General features: G+C 41.9%; 1 protein-coding gene across 5 annotated transcripts in view; it reads right to left on the bottom strand.

Annotated features, from left to right (window-relative positions):
• DGCR2 (DiGeorge syndrome critical region gene 2) overlaps positions 1 to 23,086 on the bottom strand; it is a 158,991-nt gene that overhangs the window by 22,377 nt on the left and 113,528 nt on the right. The window lies entirely within an intron of this gene.

Below are 23,086 nucleotides of genomic sequence, written 5' to 3'. Positions count from 1 at the left end.
TAAACACTGAAAAAGTAATGTTAAATTGTTATACATTATAAAACAAGGGTAAAAAAAGAAACCCATTGGTTCAATACTCAGGGTAGGGTTGGTGGCTTTAATTCCTATTACGGTATAGTGAAATTGGGAAAAAAAAAAAAACTTTAAGAAATTTATCAATCATTATGGGAAAATAACAGATGAAGTTGCTAATGAGATAAAAACACAACAGTATCTCTGACCTCATTAGCCAAGGTGACATAACAAAACAGCCTTAGATTTTTTTTTTATTAGCCCATGACAGTGTAGTCTGTGCTGTAGCAAATACCTCTTGATGCATTTGGATAAATAACACAGGAGAAGTACAAGAGGATATACACAGAATTAGACAACAAGATACTTGGCTACACACTATAACACCCTTACAAACACCAGATTTATTTGGTTAGTTACCCTCAAGAATAAATACATAAATAAATCACTACTGCAAGAAATAATTTTCTTAGTCTGCATCCTGACAGTATTGGGCATAATAAAACTTATGTTCTCGTCTTACGCTTAAAAAGCCTCAGGCTAAAATGTTGATGTACACTGTGCCTGCTTACTTTGGCAATGCAACTAACTGATGGGAATGTTGCTCTTACTTAAGATGCTGGTGAAGAACCAGATGGTATCCGGTGTAAAGCAGCACCATAAGTTTAAAGAGCATGCCATAGCTGCCGTTTAAGGGCTCTACTAAGTCCAGGTATTAATCATCAATGTTATCTCCAATCTTCAATCAAAAGAGAAGAATGATTTAGGAGCTAATACTGCAGCCATTATTCCCTGTCCTTGAGATCTGATATAATGTGATCAGCTCCACGATGGGACCTGCTGTGAACAGCCAATCAGTTGAAAGGGAGTTTCTTTGGGGGGTGTGGCCTGCATCCAATATAAAAAATAGGCTTTATTTTTATGGCAAGGCTCACTGGCTTTTGCTCACTCTGGATTCTGCAGCTGGCTCCTGTTTATCTGAACTGTGGTTCTTGGGACCTGAGCTAGCAGCTTATCTGCCGATCTTGGGATTCATCAGCCTCTGCTGTCTGGATCTTGGGTTCACCAGCCCCTGCACTTACATGAGTCAGGAGAAGCCTCCAGCCTGATCCACAGATTTGGGACTTTCCAGCTTCTACAACTGCATGACCTATTTCCCTGATCTCTCTCTCTGTGCATGTGTGCGTGTGTATATGCTGCACTGGTTTTCCCTGGAGGGCCCAGCCTAAGACAATGTCATTGGGAACTGCAAATTAAAATTAGATACTGTTACATACCTATGAGAATGACTAAAATCCAGAAAACTGGTAACACAAAATGCTGGTGAGGATGTGGAGCAACAGAACTTTCATTATTTGATGGTGGGAATGCAATAGAGCCACAGAGGATTCTGGGAAGATGGTGGCATAAACAAACCATCATTCCGACCCCTCCCCACCGCCCAACAAATACATTAAGAAATACAAGGAAACGGTGCTGGGGTTTGAGGACTCTGAATTAGGGAGCAGAAGACAGCAGTGGGGAATTGCAGATAGGTGAGAACCAATGAACCAATGAGTTGCATATGGTAGGAAAATCACTTGTCTACTGTCCCTACCCCTTGCCCCAGCAACATGCGCTGACGCTGCTGTGAACTGAGAAAGCGGCCCCAGCAAAACAGCCTGCTTCCCTAACCAGCACACTCCCTGCCTGTACAGACAGGACCCCAAACTTCTGCTCTAAAGTCAACAAGGTGGTCCATTTGGAGTATGACACCCCTCCCCCACCAGTAGCTGTCGGTTGCCAGGCTGCTGCAAATTGCTACAGAAGGTGACTGCAGTGAAGTCTGCTCCGATAGGTAGCACTCTACCTGCTTCCCTGCACACCCCACAGCTCAGGCCCCCAAAATCAATAAGACAAACCTCCCTGGTGGTCAGTTCAGATCTGTCTGTCCCCCATTTTGGTTGGTGCTGAGGACTAATGAAGCTGGTGTATGCTAGGAAACAGTGATCTTGAGTGGAGGCTGCACTTATAACCAACAATCTACCAGAGGAACTCTGATAATAACAAGGCAGACTTCCCTGGGGGTCCAATCAGAGCATGACAGTCCCTCCCTCATTTGACCATGGGCGGCTGCCAGTCTGCTGCAAAGTGCTACAGAAGGAGCCCTACAACTGAAGCTGTTCCCATGGTCAGCACTTGCCTCCCTATGCACCCCATAGCTCAAGACTCAGAAATGAACAAGACAGACCTCACTGGGGGTCACTTAAGGTCTGTCTGTTCTTTTCTGTCAGCGCTAAGTGCTGCTGACTGAAGCTGCTGTGTGCCAGAAAGAGATGTCTTGAGAGTGAAGACTATACCCACAGCCAACATAATATGGAGGGGGCTCTGAGAACAGGACAGACCTCCCTCGGGGTTCATTCGGAACATGATAGCCTCTCCACCACCCAGTAACTGTCAGCTGCTGGACTGATAAGAATTTCACCAAAGGTTGCCTACAGTGGAGCCAGGAGACAAGTCACCTAAGTGGAGACTGCTTGCCCAAACATCACAGGGCCACTGGGGCTCTGAAACCAACAAGGGAGATCTTTTGGAGATCCTTCTGGGGAATGCCAGCACCTCCTCTCCCTGGCATAAAGTCTGTATGTGCTTTTCCAGAATAGCAGCTCAGATATAAGCAGCCTCCACAGAGCAGGGAAGGAAGCCTTGGGCAAACCTGGAGGGCAATACCCAGCCTGGAATGGGGCTTGCTGGGTGTGGATATTCCAACTGAAAATGTGGTTGCAGAATCAGAGAAGGGAAGGCAGTGAAAGATAACCACAGAAAGGACTGCACCACCTTGTGAGTATCTCTCCTGAGTGGTGGTGTCCGTTGGTGGACAAACTGACCACAGCATGTTCTCTGGTGTGTCCCAAAGACCCTGAAAGATGAAAACTGAGATCTGTAAGTTCTGAATCCTCATCAAACAGGAAGGAAGAAGAAGCTATCACAGAGAGGAAGAATAAATGGGAAGCGAAGGCTGAAGGCTCTGCCCGCCTAAGAGTTTTTTGAACAAAGTAGTGTGGGCAAAAACACCAAATACTGGGGAGAATGGAGAAAGTTAACACCTTCAAAAATTCCAATGCCTCAATAACAACAACAAATCATAAGACACACAAAGAAAAGGAAAACAATGGCTCATCCAAATGAACATGACAAAGGGAGTGAAAGCACATCTAGGGAAGACCAAATAATGAAAAGGAAGAACACAACAATAAGTATATTTAATAAGTAAAGAGAAGCATAAAGATCTAAAAGAAGAAAAACAATGCAAGAACAAAATGAGGATCTACAAGAAGAGAAAAAGAAACCAAACAAGTTTTGCAATTTAAAAAAAGGAACAATAACTGAAATGAGAAACACAATGAAAAGATTTAACAACAGATTTAACCAGCCAGAAGAAAGAATCAGTGAATTAGAGGGTAAGACAGTCTAAATTACAGAGTCTGAAGAGCAACAAGAACAGAGGCTCAAGAAGGTTGAGCACAGGTTACTGGAATTACGGGACATCAAGAGACCTAATCATGGGAATCCAAGAAGGAGATGAGAGAGAAAATGGGACAGAAAGAATACTTGAAGAAAAAAATGACAGAAAATTTCCCCAATCTGATGAAGGACATGAATCTACAAATCCAAGAAGCTCAAAGAATTCCAAATAGGATAAACCCAAAGAGATTTACACTGAGACACATCACAGTTGCGCTTTCAAAAAGTAAGGATAAAGACAGAATCCTGAAGGCAGTCAGAGAGAAGCAAACAGTCACATACAAAGAATCCCCAATAAAAGTGCTGAATTCTGCTAAGAAACCCCGGAGGCCAGAAGGCAAATGAATGATATATTTAAAGTACTCAAGGAAAAAAACTGTCAACCAAGAATAATATACCCAGCGAAGCTGTCCTTCAAAAATGAGGGTGAAATTAAAACATTCTCAGACAACAGATGCTGAGAGTTCATGTCCCCCAGATCAGCCCTACAAAAAATACAAAAGGGGAGTTCTTCAAATGGAAGGGAGAAGACGCTAGAAAGTGATTCAAAGCCATACAGAAAAAGAAAGATGCCCAATAAAGGGAAATGTGTAGACAAGCATAAGGGCTAGTAATAAGGTATTCAGGCTTGATAATTCTAATTGTTCTGTCCATTATGCTTTTTAATGACAAATGTATAAAAAGTTAAGGATAACATTATGTTACAAACCACATAAAATCCAAAGATGTAATTAGTGATAACAGCAACAAAATGGAGGAAGGAGGACTGCATAGGTATAGAATTTCTTGTACGTAACTTAAGGTTTTAACTTAAGTTGGTATTAACTTACACTGGGATGTTAAAAAAAAAAATACAAGCTGTTAAACGTAATATTCATGGTAACTACTAAGAAAATATCTAAAGAACATACACAAGAAGAAAACCAAATGGCTGACTACAATAAACCAACAAAACACAAAAGCATACAGTAGTAAAGGACAAAAACAAAGAAAGCTTGTTGTCAGGTGCCATTAAGTCAGTTCCAACTCATAGCAACCCCATGTACAACAGAATGAAACACTGCCCAATCCTGCGCCATCCTCACAATCGCTGTTATGCTTGAGCCTGTTGTTGCAGTCACTGTGTCAACCCATTTCGTTGAGGGTCTCTTTTTCGCTGACCCTCTACCAAGCTTAAGAAACACAAAAATCAAGTAACAAAATGACAGAAGTCACTTCTTATCGGTAATTACAGTGAATGTAAATGGACTAAATGCTTCAATCGAAAGGCAAACAGTGGCAGAATGGATTAAAAAAAACATTGTCTAACCATGTGCTCTTTACAACAGACACATTTAGATTCAAGGACACAAACAGGTTGAAAGTGAAAGGATAGAAAAAAATATTCCATGCAAACAATAACCAAAAAAGAGCTGGGGCAGCAATCTTAGCATGAGACAAAGTAGACTTCGAGAGAAAATCTGTTAGACGAGATAAAGGTGGACATTACATAGTGATTAAAAGGTCAATTTACCAAGATGATTCAGCAATCATAAATATACATGTACCCAACACCAAAGGACTCATGGACCACAATTACCACAGCCTCCACCAGACTGAGTCCAGTGCAACTAGATGGTGCCTGGCTACCACCATGGACTGCTCTGACAGGGATCACAATAGCAGGTCCCGAAAAGAGCTGGAGAAAAATGTAGAACAAAATTCTAACTCACACACAAAAAAAGACCAGACTTACTGGTCTGACAGAGACTTAAGAAACCCCAAGAGTATGGCCCCCGGACACCCTTTTAGCTCAGTAATGAAGTCACTCCAGAAGTTCACCCTTTAGCCAAAGATTAGACAGGCCCATAAAACAAAAAGAGACTAAAGGGGCACACAAGCCCAGGGGCAAGCACTAGAAGATAGGAGGGAACAGGAAAGCTGGTAATAGCGAACCGAAGGGAGAGTAATGACATGTCGTGGGGCTGTTAACCAGTGTCATAAAACAGTATGTGTACTGTTTAATGAGAACATTAGCTTGTTCTGTAAATCTTCATCTAAAGTACAATAAAATAAATAAATAATAAAAATTATCTGTTAAAAAAAAGAAATAAAAACATTCCTCATTCAGGATTCAGAAAATGCTTATCAGTTAAAAAAAAAATTACAAACTTTTGTTCATCAAAAGACTTTACCAAATATGTGAAAAGACAAGTTACCGACTGGGAGAATATCTTCAGAAACCATGTATCCAATAAGAATCTAATAACCAAAAAAAGCAAACCTCGACAACAACAAAAAGACAAATAGCCCAATCATATAATGGGCAAAGGACTTGAATGGACATTTCAGCAAAGTGGCCACCAAACACATGAAAAGATGCTCAGCATTATTAGCCATCACAGAGATGCGAAACAAAGCCACAATAAGATGCCATTTCACTTCTACTAGGATGGTAAAGCCCGTTTGTTTGTCAGTTTGTTGTGGTGGTCTGCATGTTGCTGTGATGCTCGAAACTATGCCAATAGTATTTCAAATACCATCAAGGTCACCCATGGTGGACAGGTTTCAATGGAGCTTCTAGACAAATGAGGAAGAAGGAACTGGCAATCTACTTCTAAAATGACTGACCAGTGAAAAATTTATGAATAGCAGTGGAACACTGTCTGATATAGTTTTGGAAGATGAGCCCCTCAGACTGGAAGGCAGTCAAAATATCACTGGAAAAGACTCCTCGAAGTAGAGTCGACGCTAACGACGATATCCCAGGCATTAAAAAAAAATGCCTAGTGAGCTAAAACATTGGTCATTCTGAATCAAACGCCAATATGGTCTACTATGCCAGGAATGACAAATTGAAGAAGATAATGGCACAGCATTCATCATCAAAAAGAACATTTCAAGATCTGTCCTGAAATACAATCTTGTCAGTGACAGGATAACATTCATACGCCTACAAAAAAGACCAGTCAATGTAATTATTATTCAAATTTACGCATCCACTGCTAATGCCAAAGATGAAGAAACTGAAGGCTTTACCAACTTCTACAGTCTGGAAGTGATCAAACATGTAGTCAAGAAACATTGACAATTACTGGTGATTGGAACGTGAAAGTTGGAAACAAAGATGGATCAACAGTTGAAAAAATATGGCCTTGGTAACAGAAACAACATGGAGATTGTGTGACAGAGTTTTGCAGGACCAATGACTTATTCATTGCAAATTCTTTTTCTCTACAACATAACAGACCTTGCCAGACAGAATACACAGAAGTCAAATCCACTATGTCTATGGAAAGATACGATGGAGAAGCTCAGTACCATCAGTCAGTACAAGACCAGAGGCCAACCACAGAACAATCAATTGCTCACATGCACGTTTAAGTTAAAGGTGCAGAAAATTAAAACAGGTCCACAAGAGCCAAGATATGACTTTGAATATACCCCCCCCAATGTAGAGACCATCTCAAGAACAGATTTGATGCACTGAACACTAACGACTGAAGATCAAACGAGTTGTGAAATGACATCAAGCACACCATACGCGAAGAAAGCAAAATGTAATGAAAGAAAAAAAAAAAAAACCAAAATGGATGTCAAAAGTGACTCTGAACTTGCTCTTGAACATAGAGTAGCTAAAGCGAAATCAAGAAATGATGAAGTAAAAGAGACAAACAGAAGATTTCAAAGGATGGCTCGAGAAGACAAAGTATTATAATAACATGTGCAAAGAGACTTGGAGTTAGAAAACCAAAAGGGAAGACTATGCTCAGCATTTCTCAGGCTGAAGATACTGAAGAAAAACTTCAAGTCTTGAGCTGTGATACTGAAGGTTTCTACAAGGAAAATATTAAACAATGCAGGAAGCATAAAAAAAAAGATGGAAGGAATAGACAGAGTCACTGTACCAAAAAGAACTGATCGATGTTCAAACATTTCAGGAGGTAGCGTATGATCAAGAACGAGTGGCAATGAAGGAAGAAGTCCAACCTGCACTGAAGACACCAGTGAAAAACAAAGCTCCAGGAATTAACAGAATACCAATAGAGATATTTCAACAAACGGATGCAATGCTGGAAGTGCTCACTCGTCTATGCCAAGAATTCTGGAAGACAGCTACCTTGCTAACCGATTTGAAGAGATTAATATTTGTACCCATTCCAAAGGAAGGTGATCAAACAGGACAAGTAAATTATCAAACAATATTGTTAATATCACATGCAAGTAAAATTTTGCTGAAGATAATTGAAAAAATGGTTGCAGCAGAAAAACCAGACACGAGGGAAAGATCAGTCCAAAGGACTAATAGACCACAACTACCACAGTCCCCACCAGACTGAGTCCAGCACAACTAAGATGGTGCCCGGCTACCACTGACTGCTCTATCACAGATCGCAATAGAGAGTCCTGGGCAGAGCTGAAGAAAAATGTAGAACAAAATTCTAACTCACAAAAAGAAACCAGACTTACTGGTCTGACGGAGACTGGAGAAATCCCAAAAGTATGGCTCCGGACATCCTTTTAACTCAGTGCTGAAGTCGCTCCTGTTAGACAAGCCCGTAAAAAGAAATGAGACTAAAGGGGCACACCAGCCCAAGGGCAAGGACAAGAAGGCATGAGGGGATAGTAAAGGTGATAGTGAGGAATCCAAGGTCGAAAAGAGGAGAGTGTTGACAAGTCATGGAGTTGACAACAAATGCTGCAAAACAATATGTGTATTAATTGTTTAATGAGAAACTAATTTGTTCTGTAAACCTTCATCTAAATTACAATATTAAAAAAAAAAAAAAAGAGGTTGCAGCAGTACATCCGCAGGGACTGCCAGAAATTCAGGCCAGGTTCAAAGGAGTATGTGGAATGAAGGATATCACTACTGATGTTAGATGGATCCTGGCTGAAAGCAGAGAATACCAGAAAGATGTTTGCCTATGTTTTACTGACTATGCAAAGGAATTCAACTCTGAATATAACAAATTACGCATAACATTGTGAAGAATGGGAATTCCACAACACTTAATTGTATTCATGAGGAACCTGCACATAAACCAAGTGGCAGCTGTACATTCAGAACAAGGGGATACTGCGTGGTTTAAAGTCAGGAAAGGTGTGCATCATGGCTGTATCCTTTCACAATACCTATTCAATCTGTATGCTGAGCAAATAATTTGAGAAGCTGGACTATACTAAGAAGAACAGGGCACCAGGATTGGAGGAAGACTCATTAACAACCTGCGTTATGCAGATGACACAACCTTGTTTGCTGAAAGTGAAGAGGACTTGAAGCACTTACTGGTGAAGATCAAAGACCACAGCTTTCAAGTATGGACTACACCTCAACATAAAAGAAAACTCCTTACAATGGGACCAATAAGCAACATCATGATAAATGGAGAAAAGAATGAAGTTGTTTAGGATTTCATTTCACTTGAATCCACAATCAACACCCACGGAAGCAGTAGTCAAGAAATCAAAAGACGCACTGCACTGGGCAAATCTGCTGCAAAAGACCTCTTTGAAGTGTTGAAAAGCAACGATGTCATTTTGAAGACTAAGGCGTGCCTGAACCAAGTCACCGTATTGTCAGTCAAATCGCACGCAAAAGCTGGACAATGAATAAGGAAGACTGAAGAAGAATTGATGCCTTTGAATTGTGGTGCTGGAGAAGAATACTGAATAAACGATGGACTGCCAAAAGAACGATCAAATCTCTCTTGGAAGAAGTACAACCAGAATGCTCCTAAGAAGCAATTATGGCGAGACTATGTCTTACATACTTTGACATGTTGTCAGGAGGGGTCAGTCCCTGGAGAAGGACATCATGCTTGGTAAAGTACAGGGTCAGCGGAAAAGAGGAAGACCTTCGACAAGATGGACTGACACAGTGGCTGCAACAATGGGCTCAAGCATAACAATTGTAAGCGTGGTGGAGGACCAGGCAGTGTTTCGTTCTGTGGTACACAGGGTTGCTGTGAGTCAGAATCAACTCAATGGCGCCTAACAACAACAACATAACAACATTGTGGAAAACAGTGTAGCGGTTCCTCAGAAAACTATAAAGTAGAATTACAGTATGACCCAGTAATTCCACTGCTAGGTTGTTGTTGTTGTTAGGTACAGTCGAGTCGGTTCCGACTCACAGCGACCCTATGCACAACAGAACAAAACACTGCCCAGTCCTGAGCACTGCTAGGTATATACCCAAAAGACCTGAAAGTGGACTCAAAAAGAGGCTTGTACACTAATGTTCATTGCAGTACTATTCACAATAGCCAAAAGGTGGAAACAACCTAAATGCCCATCAACGGATGAATGGATAAATAGTGGTACATACATACAATGGAATACTACTCAGCCAGTAGGAAAAATGAAGTCTTGATACATATGACAATATGGTTAGAGCTCAAAGACGTTATGCTGAGTGAAATAGGTCAGTAAAAAAAGGACAAATATTGTATGACCTCACTTATATAAAAAGATAAGAAAAGGTTAATATATACAGAACAAAGTTTATTAGTGGTTTCCAGGTATGAGAGAGAGCGGGGAAAGCGGGTTAGCAGTGAAGAAAACAGTGCATTGATTAAAGGGTAGGGTTGCACAGCTGATAACTGTAATTACCGTCTATAAGTTGTACACTTGTAAAAAGTTGAATTGGCAAAAGTTGTCTGATAGACATATATACAAAAAAAAGAGTAGCTACTAAGGCTGCTTATGTGTAACCAAAAGCATCCCAACATCCTGGGATTTGGTTTCTTGGTTTGGAGGTTTAGGGTCATGGTTTCATGTAACATCACAGTTAATTAGCCTAATAACATGTTCTTTCTCCTACTTCATTGTGTAGTGGCAGGGATCTTAAAAGCTTGCAAGCTGTCATTCGATGTATAATAATTGGCCTATAATTGTCTGGAGCTACAAAGAAAGAATAAGAGTCAGGAATAGGAGGAGGAACGGAATGTGTGGCTAACTGCCTCTACAAACTGCCTCCTTTGCCATGAGACCAGAACTGGATAGTGCCCAGCTACCATCACTGAACTTTTTTTTTCTTTTAATTTTATTGTGCTTTAGGTGAAACTTTACAGCACAAATTAGTTTCTCATTCAAAAATTTACATACAGGGACAGCCTGTATTGCTACCGGGTCCCCGGTGATGCATGCATCTCTTTAATAAACTTTCTTACTCTTTCTGACTTGAAGTATGTTTCGTTGGCTCGACTGCTCCAGGGCACGGACCCTAATCCAGTAACAAATTTTTGGCGCCAACGTGGGGCTCAAATTATTCAGGCCCTGGTTCCATCTCCCTAAGGACCAAGCCCCTGGGGTGGACCCTGGAAGAGGGAAGGTACACCCCTCCTCAAATTGTGGCGGTCTCTCAACCTGTGGTGGCCCAGTGGTCTGGTGATGGGAGGATGCCACGGCAGCGAGCTCCTGACGGAGAAAGTTTCTGTTGGCCATGGTAAATCCTCTGTAAAAGCCACAGGGGCGTCGGTTCTCATAGACTCCCTCCAAGAACGGGTGACTAGGTCCTGTGAGGTTGAACGAGACCGGTGAGGTTCCCCGCTGCAACCGGGTACCCAGGAGGTAAGGTTCCGGCCGAGAGTCCAGTAAGAGTTGGACTTATGTAGGATGGGAATCCCTAAGAGACATCTTGATATTTTGCGTAATCAAGTGTGGTCTATAAATGGTTTTGGAGATTTTGTTACTGTTGTAAAGCTTGATCTGTTCTGTACTTGAACTAACGAGTGAGAGGAAAAACTGTATGCATAATGTTTTATGACTTTATGGCATGGAAAAAGGATAAAGCCTCTGTTTTAGCCCCTCTCGTGCAGGTGAATGATGATGATGAGATACAAGATGAAGAACCTGAGGATGTTCTTATTCACCCACGTGGAAAAACCCCGTTTGTGACACCTCCCAGGTGGTATCAAAAGATGAGAATGTGAAGGTGCTGAAAGAGGGAGCAGAGGAGGTGGGACAGATACGGTCTCCCCACCCCATACTAGCAAAAGGAAAAAAAAAAAAATTTTTTTTTTTTTGGCCTAGTTCCCCCAGGAAGGCTTTACCCACTCCAGGAGGTGCTAGTCCCTGCTGCAGAAGGGCCACCTCAGATAATGTGAGTCCATAATCTGTCCCTGGCATCTGAATGCATTTAAGGTCTTTACCAACAGAGATCAGGTAAAAGAGTTCGAGAAAAAGAAAGGAAAAGACCAGGACATGAAGAAACAGGCCGATCTACTGGCCGCTGTTCTAGGATCATCTGGAGGAAGACAATGAGACCAAGTTGAAAGAGTGGTTGATTCTGTGACCCCATGGGTTTGGGCCAGTGGCCGGCCAGGATGAGCTCCCTGTGACTATGGAACTGTTACTCAACGTCCTGCCTCCTCAGATTAAACAAACAGAGGCTCTGCTCACCTGGGGCTGCAGGGACTGACCAGTGGATACCTAGAGTGAAGACTGTTGTGGGAATGCTGATCCCAATTCAACACTCACGTTCAACCAGTGAAGAAGACATCGACTGGTGAGTACCGTTTTGTTCAAGATTTGCGGGCTGTTAACAAAGTTGTGAAGATCTTATACCTGGTAGTCCTGAACCTATATGCCCTATGGGCCCCGGCCCTTCCAGTACTGTTTACTGTTTTGGATTTAAAAAGACTCTTTTGTATCCCGCTGACTGCAGAGAGTCAGCTAATCTTTGCTTTCGAATGGGAAGGGGACAAAACGGAAGAAACAACTCTGTTAAGACTGTGCTACGAGGGTTTAAGAACTCCCTATGTCTGGAACAATGCTGGCCCAAGGTCTAGAGCGATTACCTCCCTTCAGCTGAAGAATATTCCCGCAATATGTGGACCTCCTGATAGAGAATAAATCTGAGAAAGACTCTTACAAATACTGTGACTGTCTTAAACTTTGTGGACCCAGTGTTACAAGCTAACCTCTATCAGGCTGCTCTGGCGCAGAGAGAGGTCCGTTCAAATGGATTCCCGAGTGTCAATGAGCCTTTTGTGATTTAAGGTCCCATTTAATGAAAGCCCCAGCCCTGGGGCTGCCAGGTTATCAAAATTCCTTTGAATTATATAAATAAAAGAAGAGGAGTAACTGTTGGTATATTAACCCAGTTCTTGGGACCGTACAGACACCCTGTCGCCCACCCATTTCTCTAAAAATCTGGACACTGTCTCAAAAGGCTGGCGGGCCTGCCTCCAAGCAGTTGCCACCACTAACATTATCAAAGTTAATTTGTTAATTTCTTTGGGACATGATACTATCCTGTTTGTCCCTCATGCAGTGACTGTATTATTGGAACAAAAAGGACATTTGTGGTTCACCTCCAGTCGGCTAACAGTACATCAAACACAGCTTTTGAGAGAAATCAAATTTAACTTTTGTAAAGTGTTCAAAACTAAACATCGGGTGAAATATTTAATGATGTGTGTAGCTTCTTTTTCAGGATGGGCAGAGATTTTCCCTGCCAGACCACGGCGGCTAGAGAGAGGTACAACAGGTTTTAACTGCCTTAAGAATTAAGTGGAAACTCCACACAAAATGGAGACCTCAATCTATCGGAAAAGGGTGAATCAGACCATAAAACATCATCTTAGTAAACTGTGCCCTAGACAGACAGATGTTCTGCCACTGGCCCTCCTCTGAGTCTGTATTGCACCCTGGGGAAAACTTAAAATCAGTGCTTTTGAGATACTTTATGAGAGACCATGTTGTCTCCACCAACTCTCCACATGATCCTCCACCCAGCCCCTAACGTAGTATCTAAAATATTTGCTTTCTCTAACCAAAATTCTTTCCCAGTTATATCTGATAAAAGTTCCCTCTTCAAATAGCTGTGACCAGGTGCTCCTTCGGAAGTAGAAGGACCTCCCTGTTACAACCTAAGTGGACTGGACCCTTCACCTCACCACTCAGCACTGACACAGTTGTGAAGCTTGCAGGAGTCACGCCATGGATCCATCACTCCCCAAGTCAAGCCCTGCCTGGTCTACAGTGACAAGGAGTAGAAAGCCCAACAGTTCAACGGCCTGAAGTTAAGGCTTTCTAGGGTTAAAAAGGTAAAAATGTTTTTAATGCTAACTTAGATGAGACTACTATTAGGGGCCTGAGAGACTTTTACCCAGGGAATCTTTGTCCCTGAGATAAACATACCCCAACCCCTTGTTAAGAGATAAAAACTTTTAGACCTATATTGCTAGAGAAGTGTTAAATATTACGGATTTCTGTCTGCCCTGTCTGGACAGAGGGTTACATGCCTAACTCAGGCCTCAAGTCCTGTCTTATCAAAGTTTGTACTCTTGTACACAGAGTTAATGTTCCAATACTTACAGCTGACGCCTGTTACAAGATTCATGAAAGATATTATTTTTCTTTACTGGCAGATTTTACATGGCTAAAAACCTTATTTATTAGTGAAATTAGATTGGTTGTTATAGGCCTGTTTATCTGTTGCCATCTCCAATTTAAGCTTATATGTGAGATTACATTCTGTGCCCAATAGATGTCTCAAATCTGTCACAGGCAGGAGGCATCTTCACCTGTAACACTGTGATCTATAAGCAATAGGCTGAAACTTGGGATAGGTGAATATGGTCAGCCAAGTTTCAAAGGGGGGAGTGTGTGACCCCAATACCACCCAGCATGTTTTCTCCTTTTTCAAAATGTGCAACTGAGAGCTTAACATAACTAAGGCCATGATAAACCTATAAGTTGCTCTTCCTCTGCCTGCCTCCTCACATACCTCTGTTAATGACTTTGTTTTGACCAAATGTTAATGACTTTGTTCTTTGTTTTAAACTGATGCAAATAATCTTTTGTTCTGGCGGGACCACCTGTGGCATACAACCCCCACAGGAAAGTTGGAGCCCAGGTATCAGATACGTCTTTAGCCTAATAAAGAAATGTCTGGCAGGGGACTACAAAGACACTTGTAACCCCTGCAAGATTCTGTATAAGCTCTAATGTAAAACTGCTCTTTGGGACTCCACAGGGACAGCCTGTGTTGCTGCCCGGTCCCCAGTGATACATGCATCTCCTCAATAAACATTCTCACTCTTTCTGGGGAAAAAAAAATTTACACACAAATTGTTTTGTGACATTGGTTGTAATTCCCTCTATGTGCCAGCACTCTCCCCTTTCCTTCTACAGTCAGGTTCCTCATCTCCATTCATCCAGGTTTCCTGTCCCTTTCTACCTTCTCGTCTTTGCTTTTGGCCAGGCGTTGCCCATTTGGTCTCTTACACTTGACTGAACTAAGCAGCACGTTCCTCACGTGCTATTAACTTGTTTTATAGGTCTGTCTAATCTTTGGCTGAAAGGTGGACTTTAGGAGTGGGTTCAGTTCTGAGTGAGCAGGGTATCCGGGGTCACAGTCTCGAGAATTTGTCCAGTCTCTGTCAGACCAGTAATCTGGTCTTTTTTTTTCTGACTCTCAATTTTGTTCTACATTTTTCTCTTGCTGTCCAGAGCCCACTATTGTAATCCCTGTCAGAACGATTGGTAGTGATAGCCTGGCACCAGGTAGCGCTTCTGCGCTCAGGCTGGTGGAGGCTGTGGTTCACATGGTCCATTAGTCCTCTGAACTAACATTTTCCTTGTGTCTTTGGTTTTTTTCAGTTCTCCTTTGCTCCAGACAGGATGGAACCAACAGATGCATCTTAGGTGGCCATTCGCAACATTACTGAACATTTTGATCCAAGATTCCGCAGAAAAATCCTAATGAAAAGGAGGGAAATGCAGAGCAGAATTTCAAATTCTTAAGGACTCCGGACTTCCTAGAGCCATGGAAGGTAGATGAACAGGGGTTCATCCCTGAAACTACTGCCCCGAGATAATCGTTAAATCTTAAACCAGAAATATTCCCCAAAGTCTTCTTAAAAGCAAACCACAATTTTAACTCACCTAGTAAAAAATGCCTGCCTTGAGCATTATGCTCTTTTAAGGACTATCTAGATGGAATCAAGATGCCAACAGCAACTCAAAAGATTAGATAGGAACCTTAGGGGGCAGTAAATTTATGTTAACAGGGGAAAAACAACTTAGAAAAAGAGGGTGAGAATGTTTGCACAACTTGAAGAGTATAATCACTGTCACAGAATGGTACATGCAGAAACTGTTGAATTAGTGTGTGTTTTGCTGTATATTTTCAACAACAAAAAAAAAATTAAAAAAAAAAAAAACAACAGATTAAAGACCTACATGTGAAAGCTAAAACCATAAAATTCTTAGAAGAAAATGTAGGGGACAATGCCGATGGGCCAAGTTTTTAACCCTTTCATAACTCATGGAACACAGATACCCAACCCACTTTTTATACCTCTGGAATTCTTTGGGAGTGTATTTTTCCCACTGAAAGTATTTGCTTCCCTCCAGTGGGGACTTGTGTAACTGTGAAAGGTGAAAGAAACATTCACTGAAGCGAAATAGCTGGGGTATTAGGCAAAACCAGAAGTGCACCATGTACCCAAATGGAAGGCGCCCTGCAATAAAGCCTGCTACCCAAGTCCAGTGGCCCAGACAGGGTCCCCCAAATCATATATTTTCATTAATGTTTCTCAAAATCTGTCTTACCAACGAAAAATTTAAACACACTCAACGACTCAGCATGCATTCCACTTCCGAAAACACATAGTATCAACAAAAAATTCAAAGCAGAAAATAACTAGGTCTTGAAAGGGTTAATAATAAATTAATATAATAATAAAAGCACAAACAGCAAAAGACAAAATAAATAAATAAATGGGACCTTATAAAAATTTAGAACTTTTGCTCATCCAAAGACTTTACCAAAAATAAAAAATAAAAAGACAACCTTCTGACTAGGATTATATCTTCAGAAACAACACATCTGATAAGAATCTAATAACCAAAATATATAAAAACTTTGAGAACACAACAATAAAAAGACAAATAACCCAATCATATAACGGGCAAAGAATGTGAACAGACATTTCCACAAAGAGGATATTTAAGTGGCCACCAAACGCATGAAAAGATGCTCAATGTCATTAATGATCAGAGAGATGCAAATCAAGACCACAGTGAGATACCATTACACTCCCACTAGAATGGCTTAGAAACCCTGGTAGTATAGTGGTTAAGAGCTATGGCTGCTAACCAGGTCAGCAGTTCGAATCCATCAGGCACTCCTTGGAAACTCTATGGGACAGTTCTACTCTGTCCTGTAGGGTTGCTATGAGTTGGAATAGACTCAGGGGCAATGGGTTTTTGGTTTGGTTTAGGATGGCTAAGAAACAGAAACCCTGGTGGCTTAGTGGTTAATTACCATGGCTGCTAACCAAAAGGTCGGCAGTTCGGATCCGCCAGGCGCTCCTTGGAAACTCTATGGGGCAGTTCTACTCTGTCCTATAAGGTCGTTATGAGTCGGAATCAACTCGCTGGCAGCGGGTTTGGTTTTCTTTTTTTAAGATAAAAATAACAAACGTTGGCAAGGAAGTGGGGAAACAGGAACCCTTATTCATTGCTGGTGAGGATGCAAAATCGTTCAGCCATTATGGAAAACTGTGATAGTTCCTCAAAATTAAAACAAAGCCCATTGTCATCAAGTCAATTCCAACCAGCAGGATAACCCATGGAGGACAGGTTTCAGTGGCGCTTCCAGACTAATACAGACTAGGAAGAAAGACCCGGTGATCTACTTCTTAAAAAAAAATTAGCCAGTGAAAACCTTATGAATAGCAGTAGAACACTGTCTTTTTATATAAGTGAATCGATACAATATTTGTCCTTTTGTGCTTGACTTAATTCACTCGGCATTATTTCTTCATGCTCCATTTATATTGCAGCATGTATTTAAGACTTTGTTTCTCTTACCGGCTGATTGTATGTATGTACACATTTTGCTTATCTTTTCATCTGATAATGGGCGTTTAGGTTGCTTCCACCTTTGGCTATTGTGAATAGTGCTGTGGTGAACACTGGTGTTTAAGTTTCTGTTTGAGTCTGTTGTCAGGTGTTTTGGGTATATACCTAGAAGTGGAATTGCTGGGTCATGTAGTAGTTCTGAGGAGCCCTGTGGTGCAGTGATTAAGTACTCAGCTTCTCTTAATTGGCTGTCAGCTCAGAGATCCCAGAGAAGCAACCCCTTTGCAATGACTGACTCCTATTCTAAAATAAACTCAAGAACTCAAGTCAAGGTCCCTGACCACCCCTCCACACTGGGTACCAGAAAGATGCACTTCCTAGAACCAAGCCATCTGTATTCAGATACAAAGAGCTTTGTCCCAGGAGCCAGAGACCCCAGGGGACCCCCAACAGGGCTGGTACCTTTACAGTGTTCTGGAAAGTGCCAGACAGGGCTGTCTTCTGTCTTCCAGGCCTGTTGGCTCTCAGCTATCCCTGGCCCCCCAAACAGAGGACACATCCTGCTGGGGCAAATGCTTTTGTGTTCTTGATCAGAATACTACTGTGTTCCTGATCAGAACATTCAGTTGTGGTAGCTGGGCACCATCTAGTTCTTCTGGTCCCAAGGTGAAGGAGGCAGTGGTTCATTTAGACAATTAGTCCTGTAATCCATTTCCTTCTGTGATTCTTCGGTTTCCTTTATTCTCTTTTGTTCCAGATGAATAAAATCCAGTAGTATTTTATATGCTCGGTGTTATGGGCTGAATTATGTCCTCCCAAAATGTGTGTCAAATGAGCTAGACCATAATTCCCAGTACTGTGTGACTGTCTACCATTTTGTTATCTGAAGTGATTTTCATACGTGTTGTAAATCCTACCTCTCTGATGTTTAATGAGGCACGATTAGAGGCAGTTATGTTAATGAGGCATGACTCAATCTACAAGATTAGATTGTATCTTCAGTCAATCTCTTTTAAGATATAAAAGAGAGAAGCAAGCAGAGAAACAGGAGCCAGGAGAATTGTGTGCCATTTGGATCCAGGGTCCCTGTGCTCAGAAGCTCCTAGACCAGGGAAAATTGATGACAATGACCTTTCCCCAGGGCCAACAGACAGAAAGTCTTCCCCTAGAGCTGGCACCCTGAATTCGGACTTCTAGCCTCCTAGACTGTGAGAAAGCGAGTTTCTCTTTGTTAAAGCCATCCACTTGCGGTATTTCTGTTATAGCAGCACCAGATAACTAAGATAGCCACTCATATGCTTTTAACATCCCAGATACTACTTATCATACTGGGAAACAGAACATAAACTTTAAGGACCATATTATGCCAATTCACTGGACTGTCCCATGAGACCACGACCCTAAGCCCCCAAAATCAACAGAACTAATACCATGAGGTGGCTGGTTATGTCTAATTAGCATCAGCATCTATAAACCCCTCCTTCATCGAGTTGTTGTTATTGTTGCAAAACCATACACAACCTACCATTTGCCCATTCACTCCTTTTCCCTATGTACAGCTTACTGACCTTAGTTATATCAGTCATGCTGTACAAACTTCACCCACATTCAGCGCCGTCTTTCCCATTTCAATACACAAAAAGTAACTACTGCCTAAGGAGTATTTCTCCCTTTTCTCCTCCCCCACACCCTTGGTAACCACTAATGAACATTAGTTTCTGTACATTTACCTGTTCATGTCATTTCATAAAAGTGAGGACACACAACGTTTGTTTTTTTGGGCTTAACTTATTTCACTCAAAATAATGTCCCCCAGGTTCAGCCACGCTGTTAAGATGTTTTAGGAACTCATTTTCTTTATCACTGGGTAGTAGTTCATTTCATGTATGTATCTCATTTTACTTATCCATTCATCTGCTGAAAGGCACTTACATTGTTTCCATCTTTTTACTATTCTGAATGCGCTGCAATGAACACAGCTGTGGATATGTCTGTATGTGTCACTTCTATTAGGTTCCTAGGATATAAACCCAGGAGTAGAACTGCTAGGTGACACAGCGGTTCTACCTATAGATTTTTGAGGAACTTCCAGACTGTTCTCCCCGATGGCTATACCATTCAGTATTCCTACCAGCAATGGACAAGGGTTCTAATTTCCCCACATCCTGGCCAATATTTGTTACCCTCTTTTTTTTAAATCTTAGCCATCCTAGTGGGAATGAAATGGTATCTCATTGTGGTTTTGATTTGCATTTCTCTGATGGTTAATGACACTGAGCATCTTTTCATGTGTTTGTTGGTCATCTGAATTTCCTCTTTGGTAAAATGTCTGTTAATGTCCTTTGCCTGATTTTTGACAGGGCTATTTGCCTTTTTGTTGCTAAGCTATAAAAGCTTTCTATATATTTTCGTTATCATTCCTGGAGATTTTTCTCCAGTCTGTATGTGGTCTCTTCAATGGCAGTGGGTAGTGGGTTTGATGTGGTCTCTTTACTCTTTTGATAAAGTCTTTTGATGACCATTAAGTACTAGTAGTCCCCCACTTACAACATATTTGAGTTACAACAAACCGCACTCATGACCATGTTTTTTTTGGTACATCTTATCGTTAGTGATATGTACTACCTACAATCTTGCTGCTCGTAATTTCCTGTTGTTTCTACATGTTTCCACACCCGAAAGACAAACATCAGATTTATAAAGCTATTGATAATAAAAGGCAATAATAATGAAAACTAAAAAAAAAAAAAAAAGAGGTATTCAACTTATGTCAAATGGATCCCCACTGTAAGTCAGGGACTACCTGTATTTAACTTTTATGAGGTCCCAGTTATCTATTTTGTTTTCTGTTGCTCATGCATTGTTGTGTTTGATAATGTATCATTGAAAAAAATTAGGTCCCAAAGCTTTGCTCCTCTATTTTCTTTCAGGAACATGATGGTTTTAGATTTAACATTCAGATCCTTGATTCAATTTTGAATTAGTTTTTGTGTATGGCATGAAGACCTTTTTTTTTTTTTTCCATTTTTATTGTGCTTTAAGTGAAAGTGTACAAATCAAGTCAGTCTCTCATGCGAAAATTTATATACACCTTGCTATATACTCCTAATTGCTCCCCCCCATTAATGAGACAGCACACTCCTTCTCTCTACCCTCTATTTTTGTGTCCATTCAGCCAGCTTCTGACCCCCTCTGCCCTCTCCTCTCCCCTCTAGACAGGAGATGCCCACATAGTCTCACCTGTCTACTTGATCCAAGAAGCTCACTCCTGACCATTACCATTTTCTATCTTATAGTCCAGTCCAATCCCTGTCTGAAAAGTTGGCCTTGGGCTAACAGAAGTCTGGGGACCATGACCTCCAGGGTCCTTCCAGTCTCAGTCAGACCATTAAGTCTGGTCTTTTTATGAGAACTTGAGGTCTATATCCCACTGCTCTCCTGCTCCCTCAGGGGTTCTCTGTTGTGTTCCCTGTCAGGGCAGTCATCGGTTGTAGCCAGGCACCATCTAGTTCTTCTGGATTCAGGCTGATGTAGTATCTGGTTTATGTGGCCCTTTCTGTCTCTTTTGCTCCAGGTAGGCTGAGACCAATTGATGCATCTTAGATGGCCACTTGCTAGTCTTTAAGACCCCAGGTGCCATTCTCCAAAACGGGATGCAGAATGTTTTCTTAATAGATTGTCATGCCAATTGACCTAGATGTCCCCAAACCCCCACCCCTGCTACGCTGGCCTTCAATGCATTCAGTTTATTCAGGAAACTTCTTTGCTTTTGGTTTAGTCCAGTTGTACTGACCTCTCCTGTACTGTGTGTTGTCTTTCCCTTCACCTATATTAGTTCTTGTCTACTACCTACTAGCTACCGAATACCCCCCCCCCCACTCTTGTAACCTTCAAAGAATATTTTCTTCTGTTTATTTCTTGAGTTCTTATAATAGCGGTCTCATACAATATTTGTCCTTTTGCCATTGACTAATCTCACTCGGCATAATGCCTGCCAGATTCCTCCATGTTATGAAATGTCTCACGGATTCATTTTTCTTTATCGATGCATAGTATTCCATTGTGTGAATATACCATAATTTATTTATCCATTCATCCACTGATGGGCACCTTGGTTGCTTCCATCTTTTTGCTATGGTAAATAGTGCTGCAAAGAACATGGGTGTGCATACATCCATTTGTGTAAAGGCTCTTATTTCTTTAGGATACAGTCCAAGGAGTGGGATTGCTAGATCATATGGTAGTTCTATTTCTAGCTTTTGAAGGAAGCACCAAATCAATTTCCAAAGTGGTTGTACCATTTTACATTCCCACCAGCTGTGTATAAGTGTTCCAGTCTCTCCACAACCTCTCCAACACTTATTATTTTGAAAACAGCCTATTTTTGTATTCTGATCTTGTACCCAAAGACCTTGCTAAACACAATTATTAGTTCTAGTGGCTTTTCTGTAAACTCTCTTGGATTTCCTATGTAGACAATCACGTCACCAGCAAAAACAGATGGTTTCATTTCTTCCCTTCCAGTCTGCGTGCCTTTTTTTTTTCTTGCCTTCTACACTGGCCTTGACCTTCTGTACAATGTTGAGTACCGTGGTGAAAGTTGAAGGAGACACTTTAAGGTTAACATCCGAGATACTATTTCCAGTGCCCCTAGTTCCAGTGGCAGTGTCTCCATCCTGCGTATGCTATGAGCACTTTGTCTGGGTGGTAGAGCAGGCCCCTGAGAGAGAAAGCCCTCTGAGCTACACAGGAGAATGGGCCTGCAGCAGCACAGGACAGGCCTTGGTCCCCTTGAGGGCCCTGCTCTGCAGAGAGGTCCTCAGGGCTGGGCAGGCCCCAGGGCTACACATGCTCAGATGGGTCATCATTCCATTCATCTGGTCTTGATTATAAAGCTAGGACAGGGTGCAAGGCAGTGCTGGGGGATTCCTGAAAAATGGAACCAGGAATCCAGGTGACATGGCTTGTGGGAGACAGATCCTGACGCCTACACAAGGTAAGTCAGCTAGAGTTTCAGAGTGATGTGGCTGGGGGTAGAGGATTTCTCACAACCTTGCAGGAATGCACCCTGCACAAAGAAGCAGAGTGCTATCATCCCTGTGAGACAGAAGAGGCCGAGAACCCCCTTGCACCAGTCTGCAGCTCTACGTCGTCTTGGGGACTCTGCTTCAAGTATGTCCTTTGTGTTCACTATAGGCAACTGCACACTTTTTAGGATACCTGTGCCACTATGCTTCACATGCAGCCTCTGAAGGGCTCCTTGACCCTCTTCTCTAACAGCGTGGAGGGGCTCAGTGTGGGACAGCGCATTATGCTGGTCCTCACACCCAGGCCCCAGGTTCTCCTTCCACAAGCCCCAGGCAAACCAACCTCTCCCAGGCAAACAGGGCTCTCTCTAGCTACTCTCCCATAGGGTCCATGAGCCCAGGCACCTCCACAGATCCCCACCCATGCCATTTTCACAGGGTGGCAAATTTGTATCGTCTGCTTCTGATTTACTTTTCTCTTGAGCTGCTGAATTCACACAGAGCCACTGACTGCACTGGTGTGGAGAACAATCAGTACGTTTCACAGAGCCCAAAGCTTGCCAATGACCCCTAAGAGCAGGGTGCCGTGGACTGCTCTTTTTTTTGTTGTTGAAGCTGAAGGAGAGGGTCATCCAGATAGAGGCCACATTCCTATGTAGGGCCCACTTTCACAGCACCATCCAGTAGGGAGGAGTTTTATTTTGAAACTGGGGGGAATATGCTATCTTTTTCTTCAAGATTTG

The sequence above is a fragment of the Loxodonta africana genome, chromosome 19 (genome assembly GCF_030014295.1).
Source record: "Loxodonta africana isolate mLoxAfr1 chromosome 19, mLoxAfr1.hap2, whole genome shotgun sequence".
Lineage (NCBI taxonomy): Eukaryota > Metazoa > Chordata > Mammalia > Proboscidea > Elephantidae > Loxodonta > Loxodonta africana.
Note: the sequence above shows the minus strand (reverse complement) of the source record. Positions and strands in the feature narration are given on the sequence as shown.